General features: G+C 39.1%; 1 pseudogene; it reads right to left on the bottom strand.

The window, feature by feature from the left end:
* Positions 1-1,525: 1,525 nt before the first annotated feature.
* The window catches only part of LOC102860260, a 120,847-nt pseudogene continuing 98,426 nt past the window's right edge, over positions 1,526-23,946 (bottom strand).

Raw genomic sequence — 23,946 nt, 5'->3', positions numbered from 1 at the left:
TCACCCTCTCTAGGAAAGACCTGTTTGTTCCCCTGACAGTCCTTGAGCTCAATACTCTTCTCCAGCTCCACAAGGCATCAATTCTTCTATCATCTTTAGTCATTGCCTAACTCTCCGATGCATTGCAAGTAATTGCAAAGATCATGGTCCGGATCAAGTGCACTTTAGTCGCTAGACTTACATTGTTGCTTCTCAGTACACTGGAGAGGTCTCTGAGAGCAGATTTTCCCAGTACAATTCGTCTTTTGATTTCCTGACTGCTGGTGCCAAGGATGTTGATTGTAGAGCTGAGCAAGCTGCAATTCTTAACAACCTCCGTCTCTTCAGCATCTATCATAGTGCTGCGAAGTGGCTCAGTGGTGAGAATCTTCGTCTTCTTGATGTTGCATTTCAGTCCATATTCCAAACTACAGTCCTTGACCTTGTGCAGTAAATGCTTCAGGTCCTCCTCAGTTTTGACAAGAAAGGGTGTATCATCTGTGACTTCAGCAATAGGCACTAGTGTCTCAGAGATGACACAGATGGTGCAGGACAGGACAGGTTTCAGAGGGGCTGTTCATATGGTCACTCTGAGTCACACTCAACTCAACACTCCCTAACAACAACAACCATCATCAAACGCCTTTGTGAAATCAATGAAACACAGATAGATGTTTTTACACTCACGGCTTCTTCTAAACCCAGCTTGTACTTATGGCAGTTCTCTGTTGATAGACTGTTCCAGTCCTTTTTTAATACTCTTCAGCACGATTTTCTTTTTGTGTGATATTAGTTATATTTTTTGATAATTTCCACTTTCTTTCAGAGCACTTTTTTTTTTTTAATAGGAATAAATAGGGACTTCTTCCAGTCAGTTGGCTAGGAGGTTTTCTCCTAGATTTCTTAGCACAACCTGGTGAGCCTGTCCAGGGCTGCATTTGTTTGTTGCAGTATGTCACTTGGTATTTCATCAGTTTCTTGAGCCTTTAGAGTAGCTTGAACTCCCTCCTTCATCACCATTGCCTCTTGAACATAAGTTATTTCATGAAACTTTTTCTGTGTCAGCCAATTCTTTTTGGTACAGTAATTCTGTGTACCACATCTATTTTCTTTTTATGCTTTCTGGGTCATTCAATATTCTGCCCGTAGCATCTTTCTTTTTTTCTTTCCTTTCCTTTTTTTATAATGTCCCTTTAAATAGGTGTAAACTCTAGACAGATGCCCAGCCCATGGCCTCACTCTCTTCGGTGGCCTTTTTCCAGTGGGAACTCCCAGCAGACACCCTTCTGGGGGCAGTGGCCTGGAGCAGACCCCAGTGGGGAGCATTTCAGGACCACAGTCTTGAGTCCTGGCAAAGTCCAGAATGGGGACAGTACAGTGTGTACCTCGAGGTCCAGATGGTCATTACTTGGGCTTCTAGATAGTACCCACTGCAGAGGTGATTGTGGTCTTGGGTCTGCTGGCACTGTCGTCACAGTGGCAAGGTGGTGGAGAGGATGGTGTCTGGGTGATCATGGTCTTGGAATGGATGAGTCCTACTTGCTCTTCACTTCTGGCGCCTGTGACGATCATGCTGGCAGTTATGGGGTGGTGGCTGTAGCATAGGTTGTCGGACCTTTCTCGGTGTTCTTTCCTTCTTGGCCTTTTCTATTGTGTCCATTTCCACCTTCTGGGTTTTGGCTAATGCCTCATAGCATGAGTCCTCAGACCAGCCATGGGGTCAAGCATATCCTTTGAGTAGCTGGTGCCGAGCTCATCAATTGCATGGAACTGGATCAGTTTCTCATAGATGCTGGGGATCCAAAATGCCTTCTTTCTTTGGATAATGTAGCTCCTATCCATTGCCTTTATCTTCTGCACATACAGTTTCTGAATCTTGTCCTGTAGGTGAGTGGAACATGTGCCAGGGGTTCTGGAGGAATCTCGATTTCATGAAGCAACATGTTCTCTCCTCATTCCAAAAAAGGAGGCAGCTGGTTCCTGGGGGTCCCGTTTTCCTACCTGGGCATTTTCTTTTGAGTCATCAGCCTGAGGTTTGTTTTTCAGTTTCTGAATCATCATCTTCCAACTGCTTGTTGTTCTCATAATCTACTTCTTCAAAGCCATCTTCATCACCTTCAAGATGAGAAAAGTCATCTTGTCCATGGTCTCCAGACACAAACCTGCCTTTCTCCTCACTGAGCTGTCTGCCCTTATGGACTCCACCTTTACCTTCAGACTCAGCTCTGAATCTTCCAACAGGACACTCTCTATCGTGCCGTCTTATTCCAACCCCACAGCATCTGTAACTATTGAAATGTGAAGCTTGAAGTTCCTTTAATTTAAGAAATGCTGATTGAGTTCATTTGTCTTGGTATTCTGATGCCAGCTCTTTACATTTCATTATACGATTTTTTATTGTCCTCCAGAGTTGCCCTTTGAAATTTTCTGTCCAACTCCTTAATTTTTTTTCCAACTCCTTAAATTTCTTATTTGTTCGCTTTGCTTCTTGGGGCTCTAGTGAAATATTTCGTCTCTTCTCACATCCACCTAGATATTTTTGTCCTCCTTTTTCTTTATAATGACCTGTATTCTTCATGGATAATGTTCTTGATATTCTCCCACATCTCAGCTGGCCTTTGCTCATTACTGTTCAAGACCTCAAACCTGTTCCTGAGATGGTTTTTCAATTCAGGTGGAATAGACTCAATGTCAAATTTTGGTTCATGTGCATTTGACTTCATTTTAGACCTCCAGATATATACATAATATAAGGGAGAACTGTCGTGACCTAGTGAGTAATGAATTATGTTGCCAACCCAGAGGTTGGCAATTCAAATTCACAAACTGCTCTGTAAGAAAATGATGGAAAATCTTATCGTATGTGGTTTTCAGGCTCTGAAAACCCACTGGAGGGTCGTTCAAGAATTTGTTTCAGCTCTATAGCAATGAGCTTGAGTTGAGATTTTTTAACAAAAATATATATGAGATTTCTTTATATTTATATACAAATATTTATAATATTTATTTACATATAATATTTCTTTATATACATGAGATTTCTTTATATATATGTATATATGTGTGTGAATATATATACATGTACATATATATATGCCTTTGTTACATATATGAGATTTCTTTATGTATATTTCTTGTTATGTATAAAATTTCTTTGTATATCTGTATATATATCCATATATACACATAAACTTTTGTTATATATAAGATTTCTTTATATAGATATAGATATAGATTTATGTGTGTGTATATATATATATATACATACATAACCTTTTGTTATATATATGAGATTTCTTTATATAGACATATACATAGACATACATACATACACACATACATCATATACATACATATATACATTCATACATACATCATATACATACATATTTTTAAAATTTATTTCTACAAAGGCATTTTACTTTGACTGTATATATCAAAACAAGTTATGGCTAACCTTAAGAAGATGGAGAATCTCAGAACACTTTGTTGTACTCATGCAAAATCTATCCTTGGACCAGAAGGCAGTCATCAGAACAGAGCAGTGAAACAATTTACAGTTCAAAATAGGAGAGGAGTGAATCAGGGATACATCATGTCTCCCTATCTTTTCAATCTTTATGCAGAACAGATCATTTGAGAGTCTGAACTTTATGAGGAGGAATGTGACATCAGGATTGGAGGAAGACTCACCCACTACCTGTGTTATGTAGATGATACAACCTTGATTGCTCAAACTGAGGAGGAGAAGTACTTGCTACAGAAGGTTAAGGACTGTAGTCTTCAATATGGTTTGAAGCGTAACATCTGGAAGACAAAGATTCTTACCAATGAGCCAACTGACAGCACTATGATGAATGGAAAAGAGATTGAGTTTGTTAACAGTTTAATCATTGTCAGGTCCACAACCAACACTCTTCGTACAGTAGTCAGGAAATCAAAAGACAAAGTGCATTGGGAAAGTATGCTGTCAGGGACTGTCAGTCTAGAGATTAAGGTGTTCATGATCCAGGCCACGGTTTCTGCAATTGCTTGCTGTATCTCAGAGAGCTGGACAATGACTAAGGGTGACAGAAGAATTGGTGTCTTTAAGGTGTGGTGCTGGAGAAGAGTACTGAACATACCGTAGGCCACCAGGAGAACAAATAAGTCTGTCTTGGAGAGGGTGAAACCAAGTTCCTCCTTGGAGGCAAGGATTTTGAAGTTCTGTCTCACATATTTTGGGCATCTAACCAGGAGAAACCCATCCTTGGAGAAGAATGTCATGCTTGGACAGACTGAAGGACAGCATAGGAGAGGAAGACCTCCATGAGATAGATTGGCACTGAATCTGGGGCAATGAGTTTAGGTGTGACAGATAGGATATGGATAGAGCACTGTTCAGAGCTATTATATACAGGGCTGCTATGAGTTGCAGGTGATTCAATGGCACATAACAACAATAAATATGAGAACATGAATAACTTTGCTAAACAATCCCTTTTCACACCCACAGATATTTTATTATTGAACTTCATTGTACAAAAAAATCTTGACTTAGTTATAGATAGAATCAAGATTAAAGATTCTGGAAGCTAATATGAACGAAAACCTGACTCAACAACTATTTAATTATGTCATCTCGGGTTTAATATGGGACATTTGATGCTCAATGTTGTCTTCTTTAAACCAATAGGAGTATCCACCTGAAAGCTTTTGGAGTTAAACACGAATGTGGATATAATTTCCTTAGCATAATTTCTGGAATAATATAGATGCTCAAGTGTAGTTATTTAAACTGTATTAGCCAAATATAGAAACATCAAATGTTACGGATGAAAGAGATTTCAGTGATGATTATCCCAACAGCCTAATTTATGCTTGAAGAATCTCAGAACACAGATACAATTACTTGCTCAATATTATGCAGATAGCTAGGAAAACAGTGGGGGCAGAATTTTAGTCATCAACAATTCATATCCAGCTTGTTCAGATCCATGGAGGAGAAGTGACAGCTCTATCACAGAACATCACCCAATGATATTTACAGGTAATTTTTGAAAGCTCATGTGGATGAAATGTGTAAACTTCACTCTCTATTTGGAATCCACTGGTCTGACCTTCTATTCTATCACCCAGAAACAAACAACTCAATGGAACAATGGACTGGTCTGTGAAAAGTTCAGCTAAATTATTATTTCAGGAACCATATCCCATGTGTAGAGCACACTATATTATCAATGTAGTATTTGTACAGAACCAGTGGCCAGAAAAATGTTCCTAATACTCAAAAGCTAGAATTCTTCAGAATATTCATACGTCACTTCCAACATCTGCTTGTTGGACCTGTGCTTTACTTGTCTGCTATAGATTAAGTTACATTGGACAAATGCACTCAGATGAAATATTTCCATCACTAGCTACAGTAAATGTTTCACTGATAGTAACATCAAAAACTACTTCAGAAGTTTACTTTTCTCCTTCCAGGAAGAAGTCCCTTAGGAAAAAAAAACAGAAACAAATCAAGGTGTTTCTATTCTGTCTGAAGCAATCAGTTAATGATTAGCAGAGGAGATCTCTTTTTCAAAGAAGAAATGGCACTGACTCTAGAGCACTGATGATGGATCTGCCTTCTTTCAGTTGTTGATAGTAAAGAAGAATGTGCCATAGTTTGACTTGGGCAAGACAAATAATGATTCAGACAGTCTGAGGACTGTATATTAAAATCAAGGAGCTCTGGTGGCCTAGTCATAAGAAGCTGTGCTGCAATACAAAAAACACATGGTTCAAATCCACCAAATGCTCTGAGACATAAGGATGGACAATCTCCTCCTGTGCAATTTACTGCCTCTGAAAACTGTTGGAGGATCAGCGATGGGTGGGTTCTGACTTGACTTCACACAACAGCAGCATATTAATCAGTAAACAAACCACATTAAGCAAAATCCTGGTCAACCTTGAAGAAGATCTAAAGTGAGGAGGAAGGTGAGTGATGACTCATGGCTTCAGGATGCCAAGGGGAAGAGGCTCACTTGAATAACCTTCTTGCACTTTTTAAAATGTATTGTTGCTGGTCATCACCTTTAAGAGAATCTCTCAGGCAGAGAACAGAGAAGGGATCACTGATTTAAAACAAAAACAAAAACCAACAACTGAAGGAGGAAGTGGTTGAAGGAATCAGCTTGTATTCTCACAGCTTTTCTTGACACCATGTTGTGCTGCCAATTCACGGGGAGATGGCTTGGGTACACCAGTTGTACCACAAGAGGAAGATGGGCAGTCTCCTTCCATGCAATGTCCTACCTCTACAAACCCACAGGAAGGTCATATATGGGCCCATTCTGACCCAATGGTAACAGTAGCATTGTAGCATCCTATTGGAAGTTATTAATGAGAGCTTACACTCTCATTCATATATTGTTCAAGACACTTTGAAACCCAGAAAGGTAAATACCCAATTTATTGTCACAGAGGGACTGACATCATATTTATAAGTGTGTAGTCCTTCTTCCTCCTGGTCTAGAGGATTCTGTAATTTATTTCATTCAGGTGTCGAACAAAGAACAAGGCATCATCTTATGCACTGCTAGTTCAGTGACGTAAGGGGTCATTCCCTGCTCTTCATTCTTGCTTCCTACTTGCACTCCTCATAAATTAAGTGCATCTGAGTTGTGTATCAGTTGTTTTCTCTCTAGAGAGACCCAACAACACTCAAATAAAAATCTGAAATGCTCCTCAGACTATTCCAACCGGCTTCTTTATCTTCACTTAGACCATTAGTTACTAAGTGTTAGTAACTTCAACTTCCATATTTTTGACCAAGAATGTTTAGAGTTATATTTTCACTTACTGTCTCCCACGACTCACATCCAATCACATCTTATTTTGTTATTTCGCTGAGCAAATCATTTGAGAAGCCAGTCTTTGTGAGGAAGAATGTGTGATCAAGAATCAAAGGATATCAACAACCTGCACTATGCACATGACACAATCTTGCTTGCTGAAAGTAAGGAGAACTTAAAGTGCTTGCTGCAGAAGATCAGAGACTAAATTATCTTCATTGTGCCAACAGGTAACATCATGATAGATGGAGAAAAGTGTGAAGTCATCCACAATTTCTTTTTTTTTTTAATCCACAATTGAAACAAGATGTAATTATGGTTCCAGCAGTAAAAAACAAACAAACAAAAAAAAAAAAAACAAAGACATGTAACATTGGAAGATTTTGCTGATACTCCAAGGTGCTCAGACACAAGTATGTCAATTTAAAGTCTAAGGTGCACCTGAATCAAGCCATGGTCTTTTCAATTACTTTCAATTCATCTGATTGTTGCATAATGACTAAAGATGACAGAAGAATTAATGCCTTTGAGTAGTAATGTGGGAGAAGAGTACTAAATATTCTAAGATCATCAAAATAACAAATATATATAGAGAAAGTGTAACCAGGGTGCTCCTCAGAGGCTAGAATGATGAAGCTTTTCCCTTACATACTGTGGGCATGTTGTTAATCAGGGTTGGCCCTTGAAAAAGGACGTCATGCTAGGAAAGGTTGAAGGTCAGTGTAAAAGAGGAAGGCCTTTACCTAAGATGGATCAATACAGTTACAACAGCAATGGTCTAGAGCATATAAGGGATGATGAAGATGGCATAGGATAAGAAAGCTCAGAGTCATTGTTCACCTGGTCACGAGGAGTTGTTGTAGCTGACCAAAGGATACCTAACAACAGTTAATAAATTGTGTTTACACTGTTAACTTTTTGTTCCTCCACTTTTATAATCCTGGGCTATGATATCTTCTGAAATAATAATATCTTCTGGAATAATGCAACATTCTGTAAAATAATCTCCTTGTTTCTCTCCTTAACAGCAACAATATAGTCTCAATAGTGAAGTCAGTATTATTGTCTTACTGTTGTTATAAATAATTTTATTCCTTTGAAAGCAGGGAATACAAGAGCAATGTCTATCTGTGTTTCATTGATTATGCGAAGGCATTTTACTGTGTGGATCATAACAAACTGTGGCTGACTCTGAGATAAATAGGAATCCCAGAACACTTGATCATGCTAATGCAAAACCTATACTTGGACAAAGAGGCAGTCGTCAGAACAGAGCAAGGAAACACTGCATGGTTCAAAATTGGGAATGGTGTATGCCAGTGATGTGTCCTATCTCCATAACTTTTCAGCCAGTGTGCAGAACATATTATCCAGGAGACTGGGCTCTATGAAGAAAAGTGTGGAATTAGGATTGGTGGAAGATCTATCAACAATCTTTAATATGCAGATGACACAATCCTGCTTGCTGAAACTAAGGAGGACCTGAAGTGCTTGCTACAGAGGGTCAAAGACTGCAGCCTTTAATAGGGATTGAGGCTCAATATCAAGAAGACAAAGATTCTCACCACTGGACCAATTGGCAGCATCAGGATGGATGGTGAAGAGATTGAGATTGTTCATAGCTTTAGTTTGCTTGGCTCCACAGTCAACATTCTTGGTACCAGCAGCCAGGAAATTGAAAGACGTATTGCGATGGGAACGTCTGCTGTTAGGGACCTCTCAAAGTACTGAAGAACAATGGCGTCTCTCTGCAGTCTCTTGTTATGTGTCAGAGAGTTAGACAATGACTAGGGAGGATAGAAGGAGAATTGATGCCTTTGAACTGTGGTGTTGGAGAAGAGTACTGAGGGTACATGGACTGCTAGGAAAACAGACATTTTCATACTGAGGAGGGTTAAACTGGGCAGCTCCTTAGAGGCAAGGATTCTGAGGCTTCATTTGACATACTTTGGACATGTTCTAAGGCGGGACCTGTCCTTGGGAGGGTGGAGGGACAGTGCAGGAGGGGAAGACCCTCTATGAGGTGGATTGATTCAATGACTGGGGTAATTGGGATTGGTGTATCCGAGACAGTGCAATTGGCACAGAACAGAGCAGAGTTTAGGGTTGTTGTACACAGAGTCGCTATGAGTTGCAAGCGACTCAACGGCACATAACAACAACAACTACTCAAAACACTTTAATATCTTTCCATTTTAGAGTAAAAGCTGAAATAATTTCAGAGGCTAACATGGAGGTCATTGGCTTCCTCTTACACTGCTTCCCTCTCTCTTAGGTCAGTTACCACTGGCCACTCCATTGCTCTTTGAGGAGCCCTAGCATATGTCTCTCCTATGAATTTTGCATTTGCTGTTTCCTTACTCTGAAATGTGTTCCCCTAAATTGTCATATGCCTCGCATCTAAGCTTCCTTCATGATTTTTTGTATGTGTAGCTGTTAATTTATATCTTCTTTTTTTAATTATCAATTTTAATGAAACTTTACGTCTTTGTGCCCATCTAACTCCTTATAATGAAGCTTTATTTCTCAAACATTGAACATGTTGTTAGGAGGGTCCGCCTGCTTGGAAAAAGACATTTTGCTGTAAATGGTGGAGGCTCATCTAAGAAGCGGAAGACCCTCAATGAGATGGATCAACACACTGACTGTAGCAATGGGTTCTAGTGCATGAGGGATGGTGAGGATGACAAAGGATAGAGCAGAGATCACATTGTTTATGGAGATCGTATTGTTCACAGAGCCACTCTCGTCATAGTTGACTCAATGGCACCCAATAACTGCTACAGTTGATTTTCCCCACAATATCTATTCCCATCTATTGGAGGTTGGTTACAAATGTAGTAAAAAACATTTCATCCCATCCTTGTATACCTGTCCTAGTGCAATGAAACTTTTCCATTAATAATAATAATGGTTATTATCATAATCATTATATTATTATTATTATTATTTCATTATTATTATTAAAGAGAAAGTCAATTTCTCTCTCTATGGAACCTCTATTAGCCTCATGACTTGCTTGGACCAAAGAACAATTAAAGAAGTAGCAATGTCCAAACCTTATGCTATATCTTGAGAAGTTTCACAGCTTTCCTTCCATTCCCTTAGCTTACTATTCAGGGGTCACTATGAGAAGACATGCACTTTAGCTTACTGGAGATGAAAGTTCTCCTCAAGCACAGACAAGTTTTATTCCAAGTTCTCTAGAACAAGCAGCCAACAGGCAGAACTAAATGAAACACGTGAGATGGGGATGAACTCCACTCATGCTGCCCCACGGAGCCACGCGATGACTGCAGAATTGTAAACAGCTTGGGGAAGGACAGCAGAAGGCATGTCCACGTTGGTAAGCAAGTGAGACGGCTGCCGCTGTAAGCAGTTATATCTCGGCTGATTTGTTATATAGAAATAAAACCGTTATCATCTGCTCAATTACTATACAATTTATTATTGACAAATTATTCTCTCTCCTGCAAATAGAACTTAAATATCATAAAACCAGATCTCTCACTCTCTCAGATCCTCGTGTATTCTCAGAATCTCGAGTAGTTCCTTTTATATTTGTTGGTGTTACTGTTTGCCTTGGAGTCACAATCAACCCACAGCTGATCCTCCAGTAGATTTTCAGGGGCAGTAAATCATACAAGAGTAGATTCTCCCGCAGAGTATCTGATGGATTCCAGCCGGGTGCCTTTGAAATTGCAGTGCAACTTCTTACCTCTAGGTCCCTAGGTGCAATTACTATCAGTTAAATAAAGTATTTTTTAACATACACATAAACTAATGAAGTGATCAAACATACATACGAGTTGTTGTTGTTGTTATGTGCCATCGAGTGGCCCATGTAAAACAGCACTAAACCCTGCTCTATTCTTTGCCAAGCTTATTGTCTTAGACACACCCACAACCATTACCTCAGTCACTGAATCAGTCCATCTCATCGAGGGTCTTCCTCTCTTGCACTGTCCCTCTATCCTCCCAAGTATGACATCCCTCTCCAAGGACTAGTCCCACCTTGCAAAATCTCCAAAGCATGTCAGATGAAACTTCAGAATCCTTACCCCGAAGGAGCAGCCTGATCTCACCCTCTCTAGGATGAACCTGATCGTTCCCCTAACAGCCCATGATATATTCAATACTCCAGCACCACAGCTCAAAGACATAAATTCCTCTTCTTGCATCCCTAGTCACTGTGCATCTTTCTGATGCATAGCAAGTAACTGCAAAGACTAGGGCCTAAATGAGGCACACCTTAGTCTCCAGACTGACATTATTGATCTTCAGTACTTTGTCGAGGTCTCTAACAGCAGACTTTCCCAATGCAATTCATCTTTTAATGCTGGTTCCAAGAGTGTTTATTTTGGAGCCAAGAATACTCGCAGTGACCCTGTGGATGTTAGAATCCTGTCCTATTCTGTGCCATTCTCATTATCTCTGACATACTTGGGCTCACTGCTCCAGTCATCATGTCACTCTATTTCACTGGAGTTCTTCTTTTCCCCTTTTCCTTCACCTTTCTTTTTTTTCTGATATGGTTTATCTTGATTTCTTTTTTGTTTGTTTTTTAAATTTATTATTAATTTCAATGAAAAGTTACAGAGACTTCGGATTTACATTCATTCATTGTTGTACTTTTCTCCCCTCCCAACCTTTCCCCCTAGTACACTACCCTCTTGGAAAAGTAAAAGAAAAATTCTGTCACTGTTTTACAATCCCGATTCCACTCCTCTATGCAGCCTTCCATACAGACTCCCATCATGACAAAAATACCTAATCACACATCCCTCTTAAACAGTTTTCTCCCTCATCTGTTTTAATGCAGTATACATTATTGAACCCATCTTTCTCAGTCTTCCCCTAACCCCAAGGTTAGTTCTGTTTTACAACAGTAGCACCATGCAGTGTTTGTCCTTTTGTGACTGAGATTCTTCACTCAGCATAATGTCCTCCAGGGTCACACATTTTGAATAATATTGCATGAGTGCCTTTTCAATGCAGCATAGTATTCCATTTTGTGAATATACCACAGCTTCTCCATCCATTCGTTTGTTAATGGACACTTAGGTTGTTTCCACTCCTTGCTACTGTGAACAAAGACGCAATAAACATGGGTGTGCATGGGTGTCCTTGGATGTCAGTTATGGTCTCTTTGGGGCATATCCCCAGTAGTGGAATTGCTGGGTCAAATGGTATCTCTATTTGCAACTTTTTGAGAAAGCACCATACTGTCTTCCACAGTGGCTGCACCATTTCCTCCACTTTTCTAGGCATGATGTCCCTCTCCAAGGAACAGCCTTTCCTATTAATCTGTTTAAAGTATAGCAGATGAAGTTTCACCATACTTGCCTTCAGGGAGCACTCTGGCTCCACTTTGTCCAAGGCCTATCTGTTTGGGGTTTTTGGCAGTCCATGGGATATTCAGCACTCTTTTCCAACATCACAACTCAAAGGCATCAATTCTTCTTCTGTCAACCCTATTCATATCCATCTCTCAGATGCATAGCAAGGGATTGAAAAGATGATGGCATCATTTTATTTTAACTCTTCTAATTTTTCAATATCATTTTAGTTCTTATAGGATGCAGTTTATAGGGTGACATAAATATATCTCCATGACATCTGAACAGTTCTATTAAGTTTGTTTTTGATGACAGTTATCAGTCAAAAATTAAAAAAAAAGTAATTGACATATCTTTATCATACAGGTGGAACCTTTTGTTTCAAGGCACATCAATTTGTCTTAGGAGAAATAAGAAGGACCTGCCAGTTATATTCCTATGGACCATAGAGAGAGAAACTACTGAATAAAGAAAGTCATTGATAATAGGATTTCCAACTAAACAATCAGGTTTTGTCAGTCACTGGAGAAAAAAATATAAATGTGGTCAATTTCCAAGAATTTTCAAATTTGCTTGCAGCCTACACCTAAAATGCAAAAGCATGCGCTTTTTTTGCAGTTTTTCAAATATTACCAATAGGTTTAATCTTATAAGACACAGCTGTTTACCTCAAGTAGTTAAAAACTTACTTTCTCAACATCTGATCTATTTAAATATTCATTAAAACAACAGTACATTTGTTTCGCCTGTGATTTTCTGGTTTCCTGCAGCATACCTGTGTCATTGAAATGATGATGATGTTGTAATGATAACTTTAAAGGGTGGATATTTATATGATTATCTTGTTATTATTTTCATAGTATTCTAATTCTTGCTATGTTGAGTACCAAAATTTTATGTTGAACTTGTGTACCTTATATAATTCTATCTTCCTTTTTACTCTACGGGAACTTATGCTAAGCATGAATTTCCAGGCCATTTAAAACATTCTTTTATTTCTCCAATAGATATTTCAGCAAATTATGTATTTGCAATTAGTACCAAGAAGCAATTTTCCTTGACAAAAGATGGTTCCCTAAGGTCACAAATGGGAATTTGATATTTGTATTGTGGAATGTGAAAGAAGAAAAAGAAGTGTTCAATCAGTTCAAACAGCGTTTGTTAGAGAAGGAAGAGAATTTAAATAGGAACAATGAGTTAATGTTGAAAATGTGCAACCATAGGTTAAATTTGGGGGAAGAAAATTAGCATAAACATTCAAATTATCAACAGACACTCAAGGGAAATACTGAAAAGGCTCATCAAGATAATTCTAAGAAGTTGATGAACATTTTAGAAATGCTTTGACAGGAAGGTATATTTAGGGGTGTATTACTGATTTTTGTTTGAAGTTTCCATTTTCTGATCTTTTGAGCCACTAAAAAGCAGAAAAGCATCAAATAAGGGCTCAAAATTTAGCCACAAAAATATCTAGTTTTCCTGAAGTTGATTCTAATCTATTGCATACCCCCAACGAGTTTCAAGGCTTTAATCTACCAGGGAGAAGACTACTGTGTTTTTCTCCAACAGAATGGTGTTGGGTTGCAACCACTGAGCTTAGAGTCAGCAGTTTTCACATAAACACTCAGCCACTAGGGTTACTTTTAATGTTATAATAATGATACCATCTTGCATCAGGATTATGTCTTTTCCTCATAACTATTCAATCTGTATGCTAAGAAAATAACTCAAAAAGCTAGACTATAGGAGGAATAACATGGCCACAGATTGGAGGAAAACTCATCAACAACTTGTTTTATGCAGATGACACAACCTTGTTTGCTCAAAATGAAGAGGAATTCAAACACTTGTCTCAGATGATCAGAGACTACACCCTTATATATGCATTTTATCTCATCATCCAAAAATAAAAATCCCCATTAGTAGACCAAAAGGCAACATGTTGATAGATGAAGAAGACCTTGAAGTAATTGATTTCCATTTACTTGGATCTATAGTTAACACCTATTGTAACAACATTTAAGAAATGAAAGGAATGTTGTACTGGAAAAAATTTACTGTCCAAGATTTCTTCAAAGTACTAAAGAGCAATAATATCAGTATACAGGCTAAGGTGCGTCTGAAGCTTTTCAGTTCCTTGCTTTGCACCTGAAAGTTGCATAATGAATAAAGATGACAGAACAAGGATCAGTGCCTTAGAGTTGTGGTGTTGGAGAAGAGTACTAAATATCCCATGAACTGCCAAGAGAACAAAAAGCCTGTGGAGGAAGTGCAAATCTGCTTAGAGGCAAGGATGGGAAACTTCATTTCATATACTTTGGCTATGTAATCAGGAGGTCCAGTCATTGGAAAAAAGACATCATTCTGGGAAAGACAAAGGTTTGGAGAAAGGAAGGAGGACACTTCACCCAAATGGATTGACACAGTAACTGTAATAAGGTGCTGCAATATATCAGAAATCTTGAGGATGGTGCAGGCTATGTTTATAGGGTCGCAGTGAGTTATAATCGACTTGAAGTCACTTAATAACAATAAGAACAAGCCTTGCTATAGCTGTGCAGCCTTCATATGTTGGGTTACAATCACAGTAGAAGACCTGCTCATTTTTGCTAACCAACTAAATAATCTTCCGGAATTTTTGATGATGTAACCTGAAGGGTCTGACCCACAATCCACCCCCGGGCTACTTTTGACTGCCGATATTGAGCTTCTCCAATGATTTCATCCATGTTGTTGTTGTTAAATATCGTCGAGTCATAGGCGATTCATAGCAACCCTATGAACGAAAGACCTGAATACTTGTACAACTTTCATCCTTTCTCCAAGTTCACAAAGTTTCCGGAGGCAAGCTGTTTTGGAAGTGGATGCCACTCCTGCTTCCAAGCTTGTTTTAATTGGAAAGGGTGCAGCCTGAGTGCTCTTTGGAGACAAGGATGATGAGAGTTTGCGTCATATTCTTCAGGCATGTTGCTAGGAGGGCTATTCCTTGGAGAGGGACATGATGATCGGAAAAGTTAGGGTCTTCAAAGGAGAGGAAGAGCTTCAACCAGGTGGATTGATATAGTGACTGCCGCAATGGGCTCTAATGTGTCAGGAACTGTGAGAACAGCACAGGATAGAGCAGAGCTCAGATCTGTTGTTCATAAGGTTGCTATGGGTCATACTCAACTCAATTGCACCTAACAACAGTGACAACAACAGAATGACGGGAGTTGAACTGTAAACCAAAGTTATGACTCTCTGTCAGTTTGATTCCAAACGTAATTGGCTGTAAGAATGTGTTCAGAAAAATGAGGCTTCTGTCAGATGAGGGAGGAGCAACAACTATCAAGTGTCACAGGGTGTGAGGTAGAGCCCCAACTCCCAAGTTTATTTTTTTACTCCTCTGGTCTACCGGAAAAGCTAAAGAACAGAAGAAAATCTCAGGAGCCAGTGGTCCAGATGGAAACAGCCCAGATATCCAACCACAATCGAATGGATTGGGAAATTATGGCACATTCACAGGATAGAATATCACACAGCATGCAGGAGCAATGATTTTGAAAATTACCACCTAACTTGGAAGGGACTGAAAAGCATTATGCTAAGTGAACTAACTCAGTCCCACAATGACAACTACTGTACACAACCAATATTGTAGAAATGAAAAGATAACTAGTAAAACATACTTGAGTATCTATGGGGGTGGGAGGACTAGAAGTGTGAGGATGGAAGTGGTAACTATATGGTCACAAAATTTAATGGGTGGAAGGAGGAGTGTGTAAAGGAAATGGGAAAGATGTGGTGTGAAAAACAATGTATATGAACTTTGTAAGTAAACCAATATAAAATAAAAATTTTATTTAAAATAAAGCTGGATTTGAGTAAATATAAACAGTAAACGTAGTTTTAAAGTACCTGTGAAAGCAGTGTGGGAAAAAACAAAACAAAACAAGGAACAGAATTCAAGATCAAGTCAAGGATAATCATAAGACAAGGGTCATTGTGGGTGAAACACATATAAAGGTGAAGACAGAAGGTCACAGCTTTTAAAGGAGAGGGCTGCAGAGCTGTCAGTCAGCCAGCAAACAGCCTTTTCTCAGGAGCCATAGGAGAACCAAGGGGTGCAGAGAGCTTTCCAGTGACTCCTTCTCCTGAAAGAACTTTGATCCTTAAGGCAGGGAGCCTGCCCTAGCCTCAAGCAAGGATTCAAAAGAGTTCATTCTGGTTCTCCTCCCTGCTGAGAATTTGCACTTCCAGCTGAGATATATTGACTTCAAATATATATCATAGCAATTTCCATAACTCTAACTCAAAATCAAACTCACTCCCTTCAAGTCGGTTCTAACTCATGGTAATTCCCTTCCCTCCTCCCACTCCCCCAATTGTGTTTCCAAGGCTCTAAATCTCAGCAGGAAGAGACCTTCTTTACTTCCCCTGCAGAATCACTGGCGGATTTGAATGGCCTGAGACGCAAGGTCTTTAGGTTAACAGCACAGATTCCTCCTGACCACACCACCAGAGTTCTTAAAGGAACATGTAGAATCTGGATAAATCGTCTGGGTTAAAATGTAAATTCTGATTCAGTAGATCTGGAGTTGTTGTTGTTGTGTACCTTTGAGTCAGAGCCGACCCATAGTTGATCCTCCAGTGTTTGGGGTTTTTTTTTGTTTGTTTTTTGGGTTTTTTTTAATTACATGGAAAGAGATTGACCATCCTTCTCCCATGGAACAGCTGGTGGATTCGAACCACATGGCTCCAGGATTGTAGCACAGCTTCCTTCCAGTAGGCCACCAGTATAGAAATGCAACATCTGAGCAGGACATCCAACAAGAATAGACCAGTTCAAAGCCCTGGGTTTAAGAAGACTTTGTCCAGAAGAGATAATAGGATTAGTATTGCTGTTGTTAGGTGCCATTGAGTCAGCTACTTCATAGTGTCCCTATAAACAATAGATATGAACCTTGTCATTTGTTGCACCAGCCTCCGGATCTCTGACATGTTCAAGTTCATTCTTATGGTCACTGTGTCGATCTAGTTTGGCGGTCTTTTATTTTTCGGACCCTCCAACTTTCCAAGCATGATGTCTTTGCCCAGGGACTGCTCCCTTATGGAAACATACCCAAAGCATGAGAGAAAAAGTTTCGCCATCTTCATCACTAAGGAGCTTCCTGGTTACACTTTCACTTCACTCAACATAGGAACTAATGGCTTATCTCTGGCCCCATAGAGAGAGGTATGGGTACACTGTATCTAATATTCTCCAGCTAGCTGGCCTGAGCAATGCCTTGCATTGGTCTCTACAGGTCTGTTTTGTGATTAGACAAGTTCTCTTCTTTTGAGGTTTTGTGTGTGTGTGTGTGTGTGTGTGTGTGTGTGTGTGTGTGCTTAAAAAAAATTAGTGATGTGCCAGTCTCATCTCCCAGGAAGCTCTTACAAAGCAGTCTCCAAAGCACTCCAGCATGAATGAATCTCGCTCCGGCTGACAACGAGCAGGTGCAACCATTTCCATTCACCTGGCTCAAACTGGGGTCTCCTGAGAACACACACTGTGCAAACAGCTCTTCTCCCAACTGAAAGGTTTAGCACACATGGTGGAGCCCGGAGCCTCCAGCTGAAGACAAGTGGTCTGCAAGGGAGATAAGCACATACTTCTGAGATGCGCATGGTAATTAGCTCTCAGTCGCATAAAACATTCAACTCTGAGTGATGAATTTTAATTTTATTTCAAAAGCCTTTTCAAGGGGAAGGTGTCAGAGCTTAACACTTGCCACTAGATTTAGCATAAATGGCTACTTGCCAATTAGAACCTGTTTTCCAATCATTTGCAATCTAATATATGAAAATGAATTATGTGGTTCAAGATGAAGTGAAATCTATAATCTTCTCTGTGCAGTGTTGAAATATTAAATCACATTAAAGCGGAAGAGCAGCAAAGGGGAACAAGGTGTTGATTTATACATAAATAACAAAGGTGTCACTCAGACAGCTCTTCTCAGCTTGAGCTCAAAAGGCACTTGGGTCTTCTTGCTCGAGGGAAAACATAGATTTCTAAAAGTTTCAGGAGGGAACTTGGCATCTAGAAGATCAAGGGTAGGGATATTCCTCAACAGGAGAACTATGGTTATGGGACTGGTGGAGGGATAGGCTCGATGGGGAGAAAGGAGAAATTATTATCTGCTTTTACTTTTTGAGGAGTCAGTTTTGTACCACAATGGAAGTGAGCACAGCTCAGCATTCCCTTTTGGTGAAGGCATCAAGAAGAAGCAGAGAGTCCATGTTGCATCTTCTTTGATAAAATGTAAATCAGTATTACATGCAGACTGGCTCAAAAACTCACCCCAAAGATATACAGAAGTTCTGAATTCTGCCCCTGTGAAGGAGATCTTGGGAAAACTGGGACTCCTCTTTGAAAATGTCATCAGTCAAGTTAATGAAGTCAAGTTGAAAGAGGTTGGGTCGTAATGTTATTTTATCAAAAAGAAGGAAGCAAGCAGGGTTGTAATTTGTGTAATGGATGTCATTGATGAGTCTTACTTCCTTCAATCCAGAAACCACAGTCTTTTGTGTATAGTTCAGTCTCTTAGATAATTTTCTGAGCACATAGATTGAATAGTTTTGGTGAAAGGATACAATCTTAATGCATATCTTTCCTGATTTTAAACAATACAGTTTCTCTGGTTCTGTTCAAAAGGTGGCTTCTAAATCTAAGCACACTTTTATTTGAGTACAACTAAGTGTTCATGGAGTTCCATTCTCTTGTTATCCTTAATTTTTCGATAATCAATAAACCACAAGTAAACATCATTTCTCTGATTTGAGCCAAGATCCATCTAACATTATCAATGCTATCCTTTTTTTCCACTGACTCTTCTGAATACAACTTGAGTTTCTGGCCTTTGCATGTTGATATACCACTCTAGAAATTTTGAAAAACTTTAGTGAGATTGTATTTGCTTGTGATATCCATGATGTTCACTACTCTTCATGGACGTCACATTGGATGTGACTCATAGCTGATCATCCAGCTGATTTTCATAGATGGTAACTTGCACAGGAAGAAATTGTTCACCATATCAGAGCAGCATGTTGTCCCTCTCCAAGGACTGGTCCCTCCTTGCAACATGTCCAAAGTATGTCAGACGAAGCTTCAGAATCCTTACCTCCAAGGAGCAGCCCGGTTTCACCTCTCTAGGATGAACTTGTTTGTTCTCCTAGTAGTCCATTGTATATTCAATACTCTTCTCCAGCATCACAGCTCAAAGGCATCAATTCTCCTTCTGCCATCCCTAGTCATTGTCCAGCTTTCTGATATGCTTTGCAAGTAATTAGGAAGACCATGGCCTGGATCAGGCATATCTTAATCTTCAAACTAATAAATTGTTGCTCTTCAGTACTCTGAAGAGTACTGAAGTATTTTAGTAAATATAGCTAGATAGGCATATATAAAAGTTATTACTATATTTTTAACTCCACTTTTTAAAATTAAATGGTGCTCTAGTGATGTAGTCTATAAAGAGTTGCACTACTAACCCAAAGATCATGTCTCTCTGAATGTTTGAATTCATCAGCTGTTTCCCAGTAGAAAGATGGACAATCTGTGAGATTTACAGCATGGGAAGTCCAATGCAAGGAGAATACCATGAGTTGGTTACAACTTGGTGAAAAGGATTTGAGTTAGACTGAAATATTACTATCAATTTAAGATGTTAAATGTAATCATCATGGCAATAAAGATAATTATAGTGCAGTTATAGTAACTATCAAGTGCACTAGTACTTAATAGGATATGACCTACACTAGGAGTGGCTACCTTGTTAGTCTTACATGAATCTAACGTTGCTGTTGTTGTATGCCTTCCGACATTACTCTTCTAAATTGAATAGTTCCACCCTTCAGGATGTTGAAAAACACTTGAATTTTATAGTGTTAATATTTTATTAGGATTTTTGTGGTTGTTTGTTTAAAGCAATATCTTGGGCTTTTAGGGTTTCAAGCCTCATGTTGCAGAAATTTCTTTGATAATTGTAAAAAATGATGATAGGATGTGGAGACTGGGGAGAAGAATATGGTGAACAGTATAATTCAGTGATTAGTAATAGTCAGGGCACAAGGAATGCACCAGTCTACCATTCAGTGCTCCTGGGTTTTTGTTTTGTTTTTAAATTCTTTCACTTAAATGGAAATAACGCATTCTGGTCTTTAATGGCAGCGTTCACAGGCCAGCGTGGATCCAAGTGTATATCAATTGACTCAGCAAAGTGACCCACAGCTGGCTGCTTGCACACACATGCTGGAGTCAAAATCATTGGTGTGAGACCCCACTAAAATGAATTTGGCTGTAAAATGATTTTGACTCTAAAATTATGGTCTGTTTTGATAGTGTCTGTGAAATGTAAAAGTTACATTCCTTTTTTTGCCAAGGTGTTCAAAGGATTCGTCAAATATTTTTGTGGAAGTTTTCAAATATGCATATATTGTTTTTATTGATAGGCACATTCAAGTTGAGTACAACCCATAATGACCCTATGGAAAACGGGTCTGAATGCCGCCCTATCCTGAGCCGTCCTCACTCTTCCAGACACATTAGAGCCCATTGTGGCAGTGACCATGTCAGTCCACTGGTCTGGGATCTTCTTCTCCCTCACCAACCCTCTACCTTTCCTAGCATAATGTCCCTCTCCAAAGAATAGCCCCTCTTAGCAAAATACCTGAAGTATGTGAGGAGAAGCCTCATCACCTTTGCCTTTAATGAGCATTCTGGATGTATATATAGATAAGTACAAATACATAGTACATATTTGTTTGTTATTTTGGCAGGCCATGGGATACTCAGGGCTTTTCTCTGACACCACAGCTCAAAGGCGTCAATTCCTTTTCTTTATTCATCATCCAGCTCTCAGATGCATAGCAAAAGATCAGAAAGACCATGGCCTGAATCAGACACACCTTAGTCCTCAAACTGACATCATTACTACTCAATAATTTGGAGAGGTCCCTAAGTTGCAGATTTTCCCAGTGTAATACATCTCTTTATTTCCTTATTGCTGGTATCAAGTGTGTAAATTGTGAATCCAAGCAGCTGACAATTTCAATCTTTTCTCCATCTATCGTGATTTTCCCTAAATATTATTTGTTGCCCTGGATGCACTCACTAGTCTATGCCAGAAAATTTGGAGGACAACTATTTGGCTAACAAATCAGAAGAGGTCTGTATTTGTTGCCGTTCTAAAGAAAGGGATCCAACTAAATGTGGAAACTGTCAAACAATAGCATTAATACCACATGCAAGCAAAATACTGCTGAAGATCATTCGAAGATAGGTAGAACTATATATAGTTAGGGAACTTTCAGAAGTTCAAGCAGGATTTAAAAACGAGCATAGCACCAGGGACATATCATTGCTGATATCAGATGGATTCTGGCTGAAAGTAAAGTACATCAGAACAATGTCTACTTAAGTTTTATTGATAATGGAAAGGCATTTAACTGTGCATATTGTAAGAAGTTTTGGGTAACATTGAGAAAAATGGGAAACTCAGAGCACCTAATTGCGCTCATGAGAAACCAGAAGGCTGTTGTGTGAACACAGCAAGGGAACACTAAGTACATGGCTTAAAATTAAGAGGGGAATGTGCCATGATTGTATTCTCTCTCCAAACCTTAATCTGTAGGTTGATGTTGTTGATGAAGATTGGCTTTGAGTTAAGTATGACTCATAATGACCCTCTGAACAAAATGCCTGAGGCCTCTCTACAACTATCAACATTTATCAAAGTTCATAGAATTTCCAGAGGTACATTATTTAGGAAGTGGATGACACTCTTCCAAACCTGTCATAGAATGTTACCGTTTTATGTGCCATTGAGTCACCTGTGATGTATAGCAACCCTATATACAGCGGCTCTGAACCCTTCCCTATCCTGATCCAGTCTCACTAACTCCTACACATCCACCTACATTGTCCCAGTTACTGTATTAATCCATCTCATCTGGGATCTTCATCGCCTGTGCTGTCCAGCCATCCTTCTGAGCACTATGGCCTTCTCCAAGGACTGATCTCTCCTGGCCATGTGCCCAAGGTATGTGAGACAGAGCTTCAAAATCCTAGCCTCCAAGGAGAAACTTGGTTTCATCCTCTCCAAGACTGACCACCTATTTGTTTTCTTAGCAGTCCATGGAATGTATGGTAAGCAAATTATATGAGAAACTGGGCTCTATGAAGAGTAACGTGACATCAAAACTGGAGACTCATCAATAACCTACAGTATGCAGATGATACAACTTTGCTTGCTGAAAATGAGGAAGACTTGAAGTACTTGTTGCAGAAGTTCAAAGAGTACAGCTTTCAATATGATTGCATCTCAATGTCAAGAAAACAAAGATTCTTATCATGATAGGCAAGAAGAGGTATATAAAATAATTTCATGAAATTATCTTATTATAGGGAAGATACGAAAACTCGATGGGTATTAGATTAAGTAAATCATAGTATATCAATATAAGGAAATTCCAAGAAGTCCTTATAAAGAAAATCTATATATGCTTCTTTGGTAGGTGTTCATGATACTTTCCCCCCATTTTATTAGAGCAAATAACATTTAAGACAATATTACTGATATGTATAAAATTATTTCATTAATATAAAATATTTTCTTCCTGCTATCAATGATATTATCAACTTCTTGTTATTATGTGCCACTGAGCCAAAACAAACTCATATCTGAGGCTCCAGCAAGTTTTCAGAGGCTTTAAATTGTAAAAGAGGAAACTGTCCATTTTTCTCCACTGAAGCAACTGGAAAATTTAAATCACATGCCTTTGGCTTAACAGTATTGTTCTTTATCACTGGACTACCAGAATTCACCATTGCCAAGAGTTACTTTCTTATAGTGTGATTATCATGGGATAAATGATTTATTTTCCAAGCTGCCATGCTTCTTCCCTGAGAACTACACCCAGCATCTCAGCATCAAGACGTTAGAGCTTTGAACTCTATAAGAATGAGATAATAGTGCTATTTTAGGTTTTATGGCTATTTGAGTGCTATTTGGTATGATTTTGTGAGTTATTCTTTGGGTCTGGGAAGGTGTAAAAATGTTTACCATGCAAACTGATGCTAATTGTTTTTTCACATCTTAGGTTAGGTTACACAGGAATGCTCTATTTTTGTGTATTGGAGCTAACCTGCATGGACATAATAAGCTTGCTGACTGAGTCATTTTTTATACTGACTGTTTTGTACACATTCCCAGGTAACACTGTTGAAAAGCAGTTTCAAAATCAGAATCAGTTCCCATATAGTCCGAAGAACACTTTTGTCAAGACTGCTGCCCTGGAGTTGGGCTTTTAAACTTATTATCTGTGTGAGGAAAGTAAGTTTTCTCAACTGAGGAAATTTCTGCAAGAATCACATTAGAGGGTACTGCTAAAGCACTTAAAATTATGTGGATTATATGCTACTGGGTTGTTAGCTGATGATGAATTGATGTCAGTTCATGGTGACCCTTATGTGTAACTGAACAAAATGTTACATGCTTCTGTGTCATCTTCATAGCGACTCGTCTACATTAATCCATTTTATCAGCCACTGTGTACTTTGAGTACCTTCCGACCAGCAGTGTTCACTTCCAGTACTGTATCTGACAATTGTTGTTGTTCTTATATGCCATCGAGTCGCTTGCGACTCATAGCGACTCTATGTACAACAGCCCTAAACTCTGCTCTGTTCTGTGCCAATCGCACTGTCTCTGACACTCCCATCCCAATTATCCCAGTCACTGAATCAATCCACCTCATAGAGGGCCTTCCCCTCCTGCACCGTCACT

This window comes from Elephantulus edwardii, unplaced genomic scaffold (assembly GCF_000299155.1).
Source record: "Elephantulus edwardii isolate Elephantulus edwardi_28Jun2011 unplaced genomic scaffold, EleEdw1.0 scaffold00112, whole genome shotgun sequence".
Classification (NCBI taxonomy): domain Eukaryota; kingdom Metazoa; phylum Chordata; class Mammalia; order Macroscelidea; family Macroscelididae; genus Elephantulus; species Elephantulus edwardii.
Note: the sequence above shows the minus strand (reverse complement) of the source record. Positions and strands in the feature narration are given on the sequence as shown.